Genomic DNA, 12,425 nt, shown 5'->3' with positions numbered 1-12,425 from the left:
TTATCTAGTTCAATTTTTCACCAGTTTTCAACATTACAGATGGATGATTTCTAGTCTTTATTTAAACAGTAGAGCGATGGAGGATCAGGCTGTTATAGCCAGTTTATTCTGTTGTTGCATGGTTTTAATTGTTAGAAAGTTCTTTATGATGGTAACAATATGATATCCTCTATTTTCCTCTGTTACTTTGTCCTTCAGATTTGTGAAGTTCACCAACATGTATTTACTTAATCTGATTTTTCCTGTGAAATCATCCTAAGACTTTTGAAATAGCTTTCAAATACTTTTAGTGCCTCCTCCTTCCACTACTCCTTCAGTAGTTCTTTTTTTAAAAGATTTTATTTATTTATTTGACAGAGAATGCACATAGGCAGAGGCAGGCAGATAGAGAGAGAGTGGGAGGCAGGCTCCCTGCTGAGCACGGGGCTGGATGTTGGGCTCGATCCCAGGACCCTGGGGTCATGACCTGAGCCGAAGGCAGAGGCTTCAACCCACTGAGCCACCCAGGCGCCCCCCCCCCTTCAGTAGTTCTTAAGATCAGTTGGACTTCTCACTTCATTAAGATTAGCGCTAACCTTTGTATAGTGAGAGGGGATGCCATTTTCCTGTAGGATAGTAGGTTGCTATGAGGAATGTTTAACAAACCTTGTAAGAATAGATTAAATTTCAGTTAATCTCAGTTTTCAGTTAACCAGGATATTCCCTTTCCTGGCTACCTCTTGCATTCTAGTGATTTTTTTTCTTTTTTTTAACTTTTAGACAGAAATGCTGAAATAAAGTTGTGCATTTAAAGTGTATACTCATATGTGCAAACAGGCATACATTCTTTCACAATGTAATCTTAGAAATTACATAGTATTTCTGTACAAAAGTACATTCTCATGCACTTTTGTGCACATAAGCACACATAATCAACATCCAGAAGAGGTGTGGGGGTTAGTCTAGATACAGTATAATGTCTTCTGAACCCTCAGCAGGTGAGTTTGTGTTCAAGACATAACTTTGATGTAAAGAATACTGTTTATCAGATTAATTTAGTATCAGTTGACTTTCTTATATGAAAGATGAGGATTTAGTTCATTGACACTACTTTTCCTTTTTCCATTCCATCTTCTCTTTCTTTCTGGAAATTCATGATTAGTATTATTTTTCACATATCAAATATAATTATAATGTATATGAACTGTTCTCTCTGTAGCCAGTTCCTTCATACTCCTTCATATAAAGTGAATTAATAAGCACCCTTGTTTTTCCTTTCCTCGTCTCTATGTTTTGCCTTTATTAGGTATTTCCTTTTAGATCGTTAGGGTTGCTGACATTTTCTTTTGCCGTCACAATCAGGTGTCCATCCAGAGGTTGACTTTAAGTGTTGAGAAATAATAGGACTTTAAAATTTTTTTTCTTAAAATTTTACTTACTTATTTTTTAAAAAAGACTTTATTTGAGAAAGAGAGTGAGAGAGAGAGAGAGAAAACATGAGCAGGGGGAGGGATGGAGGGAGAGGGAGAAGCAGATTTCCCTGCTGAGCATGACCAGTAGAATATGGCAGAATAAATTTCTGATAAATGAAGTAAGTTACAGACATCATGACAGTTTACCCCTAAATATTTAAGCATGCATGTCCTGGAGTTGAAAATATTCTCCTATTCAATCACAATATATCATATGTAAGAACATTACTTTTTTTTTTTTTTTTTTAACAAAGCAAACATCTTCACAATATCAACCTTGATATTATGTCAAACTATGAAATTACTAGATTAAGTTAAAAATTTTAAATTGTTTATGGATCATTTTGTCCTTCAATATCAAAATTCTGTGTTCTGAAGTCACTTCAAGGCCGTCCTTTTTGTGGGAAGTAATGTAACCAGTGTGATACACAGTTTGGCTTATTTGTTTGCAACTTTAGGAGCTAAGAAAAAAAGCCTTAGTTAATAATATTTGTGGAACTTGCTTTTATCTGTTGCCTCCCTTTCCCAAGTGAGATAAAACAGATATAGTTTTCTGAGAAGTTGATTAAGCAAAGTACCTAGAGGAGGTTAGGAAGTGCTGTCTTGAATAGGAGAATGGTCACCCTTCCCCTGAGGAGACCACAGGGAAGAAGGAAGAGTAGATAGAGATCGAGGTGAGTTCCACTAGGCTTAAGGCAGATGGGAAATTGAGGCAGTTACTCGGTTGCTTCAGTTTTCAGGGTTAATTAAAAGGTAAGCTCTGCTGAGTGAAAAGAGTAACACCTGAGATTTGAAATAGCTGCTGAGGACAGTGGGAAATATTGCTCATGAAGGCTGACTATAAAAGTGTAAAAATTTATAAGCAATATTTAGAGGATATTATATTCAGTTATATTCAGGATCATTTTGAATGTCATGAGTCTGCAAAGTTAATGACTTCCTCTCCTAAATCTTGTTACTTGTGGAAGGTTTGACCTTTTTTTTCGGCAGTAGTCAGGGCACCGGAAAAACAATTGAGAAATTAGGTAGGTATGATTGCTAACCAATAGAGGCAATATCACAGAAGCCATCAGCATAATGAGCTTTGCTTTCTCCCAGTCCCCGTTCTTGCGTGCCTCTGTGGTGACAATGAGGTAGTATAGACTCATGAGCACTTGGTTTATTTATGTTGGTTATGGCAGTGCCAGTGGGATTCTGGACCATTCAGATCTGTATGTTCCTTTTGTTCATAACTGAGTCCCTTCCCAAAGAAATCTGACTCCAAAAACCTATTTGAGAGCCCATTTTCAAATTCCTGAGATAAAAATCGCAAAGTCACACGTCTCTCTGTCTCTGATTACCATTTGCTTTTGACATTATATATTATAATATTATTAACACATGACACGTGGCCTGCACCTGAGGCACCATCTGGCATTACCTAGATATAGTTTAATTTTAGTCCACTGCTTTGCTTCATTTGTCAGATTCCTTTGTCTTCTTGCATTATTTCTTATTTGTGTTATAAAAAATGTTAGCATTTTTTAGTTGCTTCTTATTTTGCCTTTATCTTTGTTTATGAGGGATGTTTTCTTAAGATTTCTAGTAACTTAACACTCAGAATATTTCAAATTTATAACACAGAGTACTTTACAAATTCTCTAATCTATATAGCACATTAGTAAGTAAAAATTTAGGGACAAAAGCTTTTCTTTCTGAATACAGCTGATTTCTGCTTTGTGATTAGTACTCTTTTTTATCTGTTCCTTAATGCCTTTCTATAGTTATCACATTTTTATATGACGAGATTTACCTCTGCATATTGTTTCATCTTTCTCTCCTGGTCATTATTCCCATTATTTATTTTTACTAGTCATCTAGGTATAGGAGTCAGGATGTTAGATTATAACCTTGATCCATTAAGGTTTATCATATAGATATGGCTGAAATGCAACAGAATTGAATTCCAAGCAGGAGTTCAGATGTTTAACATAGAATAAGAATTTATTTTGGAAATTATCTTCTGATCTTAAACATACTACATTTTTAAAAAAAGATTTTATTTATTTATTTGTCTGAGAGAGAGAGAGAGTGAGCACAGGCAGGCAGAGGCAGAGGGAGAAGCAGGCTCCCTGCTGAGCATGGAGCCTGATGTGGGACTCGATCCCAGGACACTGGGATCATGACCCCAGCCGAAGGCAGCTGCTTAACCAACTGAGCCACCCTGGCGTCCCCATAATACATTTTAATTGTATAAATTGTACAGTATAGGAGAGCATAAAGAAGGACATATTTTTTCCCTAATCTCACCATACAAAAGACATGTACATTACTGATATGATACTATATAATTTTGCCTTAATACACAATATTCTAACATACAAATATCCTTGTATTATTATCAAAACTCCTGTTTCCCATAATATTTAAAGTTGAAGAATGAATTTTTAAAGTTCATTGGAGAGAGAGCAAAGTATAGTGGCTTTGAACGTGGACTCTTGGAGCCTGTCTGCCTAGGTTTATACCTCAGCCACACCATTACCTGAGGCAATTTACTTAACCTCTCTCTGCATCAGTTTTCACATAGTGAAAAAGGAATTATTATACTACCTACTTCCTAGGGTTGCTGTGAGGATTGAATGTATTAGTACATTTAAAACACCTAGAGTAGGGGTGCCTGGGTGGCTCAGTGGGTTAAAGCCTCTGCCTTTGGCTCGGGTCATGATCCCAGGGTCCTGGGATCGAGCCCCACATATAGTTCTCTGCTCAGCAGGGAGCCTGCTTCCTCCTTTCTCTCTCTCTCTCTCTCTGCCTGCCTCTCTGCCTACTTGTGATCTCTATCTGTCAAATAAATAAATAAAACACTTAGAGTACTTTGCCTATAAGAAGTGTTTATAAGCATTGGCTATTGCTATTCTTATTTTTAATTATATAATTTACTTAATTATCCCTTCATAATTAGACTATAGTTTTCTTCTTTTTTAAAAAGATTTTATTTACTTACATGAGAGAGAGAGTGCACGAGAAGTGGGGAGGGCAACTGGAGAGGGAGAAGCAAACCCTCTGTGGAGCAGAGAGCCCAGTGCAGGGCTTAATTCCGAGACCCTGGGATCAGGATCTGAGCCGAAGGGCTAATGATCTGAGCCACCCAGGCTCCCCCTATGGTTGTTTTTTTTTGTTTTTTTTTTTTCTAATTTTAATTATAAATATTGTGTAACCAAAAGTTTTTCTGTATTTTGAGTTTGGGTCTAAGAATATGAGTTTTGGGGGATGATGGTGATACATTGTTTTGTATGTTAACTGTCTTCCCAACACTGTGCTAAATATAAATACATTCTGTATATTGACTTATTTGTCCTGACATCCCCATGAGAGAGGTGGTGTTATTCCAGACAAAGATGCCTAGACTCAGAGTAAGTAATTCTTCTGAGGTTATACTGTAGTAAATTGTAGGGCCTGGGCAATCAACAAAGCTTGTCTGCTCTTTACTATTTCTTCATATTTGGAGCAAATAAAGGAGAGTTAAGTGCTCTTCCCCTAAGTTGGTAGCCACGGGATGAAAGGGACAGACATGAGATCAGTTGCCAAGTAAGAGGTGAATAGACCTGATGATTGATTGATTGAGTCAGGCACAAGGCACAAGATAGAAGGGATATGCAACATGTTGGGAAATTTTTTGTTTTTTGTTTTTTTTTTTTAAAACCAGAATGAAGGGGCGCCTGGGTGGCTCAGTGGGTTGAGCCGCTGCCTTCGGCTCAGGTCATGATCTCAGAGTCCTGGGATCAAGTCCCGCATCGGGCTCTCTGCTCAGCAGAGAGCCTGCTTCCCTCTCTCTCTCTCTCTCTCTGCCTGCCTCTCCATCTACTTGTGATTTCTCTCTGTCAAATAAATAAATAAAATCTTTAAAAAAAAAAAAAACCAGAATGAAAATAATACTACTTTTCCAATAGCTGAATCAAAAATCTTTGATGTTCCTCTATTAGTCTAGCCTGTTGTTAGGGCCAGCCCCGCCCAAATCACATGAACTGAAAGGGAGTGGTGAGGGGGCAATTCTGCTAAACAAAAACTGAAGTCTGCTGAGGGTGGGAGATACTAGGTAAGTTGAAATAACATTTGTCCACCATACCCGGCCTTTAAGATTTCATTTGGGATGTGGGATTGTCTAAGCAACAGCTGGCACACATCAGGATTTGGTTGATTTTTATTGTTGTTGGTTGTAGAGGAAGCTATTTATTTTGTTATTTAATAATACATTTAATTTGAGGTTTATCCTCTTATTTTTTAACATGTATGCTAAATATTTAGTGTTATCATTTATATAAGAAGGGAGGGTGAGATATGAATGTATTTTATAAATTATGTTGAGATATAAAAATACTTATATCCCTAGTGTCCCTTTCTTAGGTAAATGATAACATTCTTAGGTAAATGATAACTAGGTATGCTTTCTTTACCATGTTTTTTTCCACTTAACATTCTACCCTGGAGATTCCACATGTAGTGCATAGAGATCTTCTTCATTCCCTTTTCTAGCTGTATAGTATTCCATTTTGTAGGTTTCTCCTTCCCCCCCATATTTTATTCAGATTGTCTTCTGTTATTGGAATTTGGGTTGTTTCTACTACAAATAGCACTGCAGTGAATATCCTTGCATATGTATCTATTCATATTTTGATAATATCTACAAGATGGATTTTTAGAATTGGTATTGCTAGGTCAAAGGGTAAATACATATATAATTTTGCTAGATATTATCAAATTGCTTTCATAGGAGTTTTACTGTTCTGCATTCCCATCAGCATTGTATCATAGTATCATTTCCTTACATCCTTATCATTAGAATAAGTTGTCAAACTTTTGTTTTTTGATAACATGGTAGGGGAGAAGAAATGGTATCATAGTCTAATTTTAATTCTCTTACTATTAAAAAGGATGATCTTTATATTTTTAACTGCTTCTTATTCCCTGATATATCTTTTTGCTGCATTAGACAGTTTGGGGTATAATTTTATCATAAGTTAGACTCTTTTTTAGTGCTCTTCCATTTCCTTAGAATCAGGCACAGCTGTGAACTTTGTTTTCTTTCAAGTAGGACCAATCTACTTGTGACACTGGAATGCATGTAGTGCATAGTTTTATGTATCTATGGCTGTTGCATATATGTTTAAAAACATTTTATGAAGTATTGTAGTTTTGAATTATTCTCTGTAACTTGTGAAATTCTTGCTCTCTCAACTAAGTAGAAACTTCTTGAATTCCTTTTTGTAAAAAATTTTTTAATTTTTTATAAACATATATTTTTATCCCCAGGGGTACAGGTCTGTGAATCACCAGGTTTACACACTTCACAGCACTCACCATAGCACATACCCTCCCCAATGTCCATAACCCCACCCCCCTTCTGCCAACCCACCTCCCTCTAGCAACCCTCAGTTTTTTTTGTGAGATTAAGAGTCACTTATGGTTTGTCTCCCTCCCAATCCCATCTTGTTTCATTTATTCTTCTCCTACCCCCTTAACCCCCATGTTGCATCTCCACTTCCTCATATCAGGGAGATCATATGATAGTTGTCTTTCTCCGCTTGACTTATTTCGCTAAGCATGATACCCTCTAGTTCGATCCACATCGTCGCAAATGGCAAGATTTCATTTCTTTTGATGGCTGCATAGTATTCCATTGTGTATATATACCACATCTTCTTTATCCATTCATCGGTTGATGGACATCTAGGTTCTTTCCATAGTTTGGCTATTGTGGGCATTGCTGCTATAAACATTCGGGTGCACGTGTCCCTTCAGATCACTACGTTTGTATCTTTAGGGTAAATACCCAGTAGTGCAATTGCTGGGTCATAGGGCAGTTCTATTTTCAACATTTTGAGGAACCTCCATGCTGTTTTCCAGAGTGGTTGCACCAGTTTGCATTTCCACCAAGAATTCCTTTTCAATGAAATTAGAAAGCAGACCTCATATATAGAATATTTTTTGCACTGTTTGCTCTGAATATAAATATATCAGTTTTGGGGATAGTGTTAATCTGTCATGTTTTTAAAATTTTTATTTAAATTCCAGTTAATGTACAGTGTAATATTATATTCAGGTCTACAATTTAATGATTCAACACTTAAGTACAACACGATATTCATCACAAGTATGCTCCTTAATCCCCATCACCTATTTGACCTATCCCCCATGAACCTCCCCTCTGGTAACCATGAGTTTGTTTTCTATAGTTAAGAGTCTGTTCTTGGTTTGTGTCTCTTTTTTTCCCCTTTGCTCATTTGTTTTATTTTTTAAATTCCACATATGAATGAAATCATATGTTATTTCTTTCTCTGACTAACTTACTTAGCTTAAAATAATACTCTCTAGCTCCATCCATGTCATTGCAAATGGCTAGATTTCATTCTTTTTTATGGCTGAGTAATATCCATCACGTACACACACACACACACACACACACACACACACACGTGTGTGTGTGTGTGCCCACCTCCCCCTCCATCTTCTTTATCCATTCATCAGTTGATGGACATGGGCTGTTTCCATAATTTGGCTGTTGTAGATAATGCTGCTTTAAATATGTATCCCTTTGAATTAATATTTTTGTATTTTTTTGCACTACCTAGTAGTGCAGTTGCTGGGTTGTATTGTAGTTCTTTTGACTTTTTGAGGAACCTCCATACTGTTTTCCAGAATGGCTGTACCAGTTTGCATTCCCACCAGTGGTGCAGGAGGATTCCCTTTCTCCACATCCTAGACAACATCTGTTGTTTCTTGTGTTGTTGATTTTAGCCATTCTGACAGTGTGAGGTGGTGTCTTATTGTCACTTTGACTTGCATTTCCCTTGTGATGAGTGATGTTGAGCATCTTTTTACGTGTCTCTTGGCATCTGGATGTCCAAAGAATAGACATTCTTTGGGAGAATGTCTATTCATGTCTTCTGCCCATTTTTAATTGGCTTATTTGTTTTTTTGGGTGTTGAGTTGTATAAGTTATTTATGTGTTTTGGATACTGACCCTTGATCAGATATGTCCTTTGCAAATATCTTCTTCCATTCTGTAATTTTCCTTTGCTGTGTAGAAGGTTTTTATTTTCTTGTAGTCCCAATAGTTCATTTTTGCTTTTGTTTCCCTTGTCTCAGGAGACATACCTAGTAAGAAAATGCTACAGCTAATGCCAAAGATCAGTACTATGGCCTCTATTCTCCCCTAGGATTTTAAAGATTTCATGCCTGACATTTAGGCCTTCAATTCAATTCAATCTGTTTTGAATTTATTTATTTCTTTTTTTTGAATTTATTTTTGTGAATTTATTTTTGTGTATGGTAAAAGAAAGTGGTCCAGTTTCATTCTTGCATGTTGCTGTCCAGCTTTCCCAACACCATTTGTTGAAGAGACTGTCTTTTTTCATTGTGTATTCTTTCTTGCTTTTTTGAAGATCAGTTGACCATATAGTTGTGGGGCTAGGTCTGACATTTTATGTCAGTCATCTGTGATGTGGTGTGTTTCAAAAACTGCAGTCCATAAATAAAAGTTATATTTTGGTTATTCTATAAATAAGGCACACACTTATACCAATCTAAAACATTTTTTAAAAAGCATAATAGTGTGCTTAATATATCATATAAAACTAAATGTAAGCAAAGCTAATCATCTCTTCCTATGTTTCTTTCAACCTCACCCCTCTGGAATAAATTACTGTAAACAGACTTTCTTGCTTCATATGAATACATATAAAAATTATATAACTGGATTTTATGGTTTTTTTTTCTGAAATAAAATTATACTGTACATAAGGTTGACTTTGCTTCCTTTTTAAAAAACTTAATGTATCATGAATATCCCTGAAAATTTTGTATGGTATATATATAGATCTCTTTTTATCCCAGATTTCATTATGAACACGTGTGTGCACACATGCATGGAGTATTACATGAATGAGATTAATATACATGCTTTTAATTTGTGTTGTTTTTTCTTTTTCTTCCATGACCTGTGATTACAGCTTGGTTTGTGTATTCCTGTGGTTTTCTCTATATTTGTGTAATCATATACAATCATACTATGATTATATGGTCATTTACTCTTCTCCCTCTCTTTCTCCTCCTTCCGCTTTCTTCCTTCCTTGTTTTTGGTCATTGTTTACTTTCCACGTGAGATCACCCTTCCCCGCTCTGTATCTCAGTAATACTTCTAAGTCTTTACCAGTAGTTCTGTTTCAGCAGTTCTCAACCTTGGTGCATATTAGACTCATGATAGCCTCCTTGAAGTAATACCTGTATCTAGGCTCCACTACAGACTAGTTAAAGAAGAGTCTTTGAGAGTGGGGGTCAGGCATAGTGAAAGTTCCCAGCTGATTCTAATGTGCAAAGTTGAGAACCACTGCTTTAATTTAGTGTTTCTTTTCTTTATTTGGGGGCAAGTGGGAAAAGCCCACTTTTTAATGGTCCATAAGGAAGTAATTTACTTAGTATGTCTTTATTATTAGACATTCTCTTTATTTTCAGTTTTTTTTTTTAAATTCTCCTCTACCTTAGTAAACAGTAACAATCAATGCAGTAAACAATCAGTGTTAAGTTTCTGAAATTGGAATATCACTGTATGTATCTACTCTTTGATAGCCACTAGATGGAGATAAGTGTTTATATATGGTTCTAATATGTATTAACCAAAATTTCTAAAGATCTAGTTATAGTGATGTAAATGTGATATTTAATAGTGATGCAAATATTTAAATATGTAAATAGTGATGTAAATATTTAATAATATTTATAGTGATGTAAATGTGATATTCCCAGCTGATTCTAATGTGCAGCCAAAGTTGAGAACCACTGCTTTAATTTAGTGTTTCTTTTCTTTATTTGGGGCAAGTGGGAAAAGCCCACTTTTAATGGTCCATAAGGAAGTAATTTACTTAGTATGTCTTTATTATTAGACATTCACTTTATTTTCAGTTTTTTAAAATTTTTTTTAATTTTTTTATTTTTTTAATTTATTTGACAGACAGAGATTACAAGTAGGCAGAGAGGCAGGCAGAGAGAGAGAGGAAGGAAAGCAGTCTCCCTGCTGAGCAGAGAGCCCGACGCGGGGCTCGATCCCAGGACCCTGGGATCATGACCCGAGCCGAAAGCAGAGGCTTTAACCCACTGAGCCACCCAGGCGCCCCAGTTCTGCTCTACCTTAGTAAACAGTAACAATCAATGCAGTAAACAATTAATGTTAAGTTTCTGAAATTGGAATATCACTGTATGTATCTACTCTTTGATAGCCACTAGATGGAGATAAGTGTATTAACCAAAATCTCTAAAGATCTAGTTATAGTGATGTAAATGTGATATTTAACTCATATTCTTTCTGTATGTTGCCGTTTAAAGAACAAAAAGTTCTTTCTTAAAATTTTTGGGTTTAAGAATTTGACATTTTCCTACAAAGCTAAATTTAGTCTGACTGTATGATCCAGCCATCATGCTGTTAGGTATTTACCCAGTTGATGTAAAAATATAGGTCCACACAAGAATCTGCACATGAATGTTTATTGAAGCTTTATTTTTAATCTCTCAAAACTAGAAGTAGCCAAGATGTTTTTCAATAGATGAATGGATAAGCAAGTTATGTATATGCAAATTATATATATAAGCAAATATGTACAAGCAAATTATATATCCATATAGTGGAGTATATTCAGCAATAAAAAAGAATGAACTGTCAAGCCATGCTAACACTGGGATGAATCTTAAATGCATATTGCTTAATGAAAATAATCAGTATACTGTATGTTTCCAATTATACAACATTTTGGAAAGGCCAAAACTATATATAGTGAACAAATCAGTGGTTGCCAGAGTTGGGGAATGGGCTTAAATAAGTGAAGCACAAGGTATTTTTTAGAGTAGTGGAATTATTCTGTATGAGACTGTACAGTTGGATATGTAACACTATGCATCTGTCAAAACTTTGTAACAGTAAGGTGAATTTTAATTTATTCAAGTTTAAAAAGTCATTTAGGAGGTTAGAGGTCCTGGAATGGACTACAGAATGTGACGAGAGAATCTATATTACAAATACATGAAACAACCTCATTTAGGGGATGGGGAGAAAAGGTGCTAATAAGTAACTTTGGAAATTAGTGGAGTCTGTAATACTGAAGCCAAAGGGAACTACACACAAGCACTGTAGTCTAGTTGATAGCATTACTCCTGTGGCACTATGGGTTTACTCTTCTGAAACCACTATCCTTATATACTGAACAGTTAGATAAATGGATGTGGATGATGGGAGCCAGATTTCTCACTGCTGGAGTGGGAAGTAATAGATAGGCAAGAGGAGAAGGCTGGAATGGTTCATGTGGTAATAGAGTTAGATACTGAAAGTGCTCCCAGTGGCCAAGCTGGAACAATTTATGCAAGAAAATAAATAGTATCAGATTATAGCCCTGAGTATAAAATAAATATCCCGAATTCATACTTATATAAATAAACAAATGAATAAATAAATGAGGAAGAATAGACAGATTTCCCACGCAGAAGAATTCCAAACAATTTATGTAGTAACTCACCCTCAAGCAAATGGAGTAACTCTCGTTGACTCCTTAAGTATAGGCTGTACTTCATGACTTCCTCCAAAAAGTACAGTGTGGAAGGGGTGGAGGGAGTTATGTTACAGTAGAGAAAGGTGGCAAACACTACCTTAACCAGATGATTTAGGTAAATATCAACAGCGATGTCATGTTGGTATTATGTACCTTTGATATGGTGTGATGAGAATGGTACTTTACCTCAGTGGCCTTCCTCCCTAAAACCCATAACCTAGGACTGATCTTGAAAAAAACATTAGATGAGTTAGTATTAAGTAACATTCTACAGAACACCTGACGAGTACTCCTCAAAACTGTCAAGGTCATCAAAAACAAGGAAGGTCTGAGAAACTGTCACAGCCAAGAGAAGCTTAAGGAGACATGGCAACTGAATGTAATATGGTATCCTGGATGGGAT

At 36.0% G+C, this 12,425-nt stretch overlaps 1 protein-coding gene and 1 long non-coding RNA gene across 10 annotated transcripts in view; one reads left to right on the top strand and one right to left on the bottom strand.

Moving 5' to 3' along the window:
• Nucleotides 1–12,425, top strand: part of UBR3 (ubiquitin protein ligase E3 component n-recognin 3) — a 239,123-nt gene that overhangs the window by 106,843 nt on the left and 119,855 nt on the right. The gene's annotated exons all lie outside the window — the stretch shown is intronic.
• Nucleotides 1–12,425, bottom strand: part of LOC106004977 — a 132,635-nt gene that overhangs the window by 18,930 nt on the left and 101,280 nt on the right. The window lies entirely within an intron of this gene.

The sequence above is a fragment of the Mustela putorius genome, unplaced genomic scaffold (assembly GCF_011764305.1).
Source record: "Mustela putorius furo isolate JIRA1106 unplaced genomic scaffold, ASM1176430v1.1 tig00003869_pilon_pilon_pilon, whole genome shotgun sequence".
NCBI classification, from domain to species: domain Eukaryota; kingdom Metazoa; phylum Chordata; class Mammalia; order Carnivora; family Mustelidae; genus Mustela; species Mustela putorius.
This window is presented reverse-complemented; position numbering and strand designations above follow the sequence as displayed.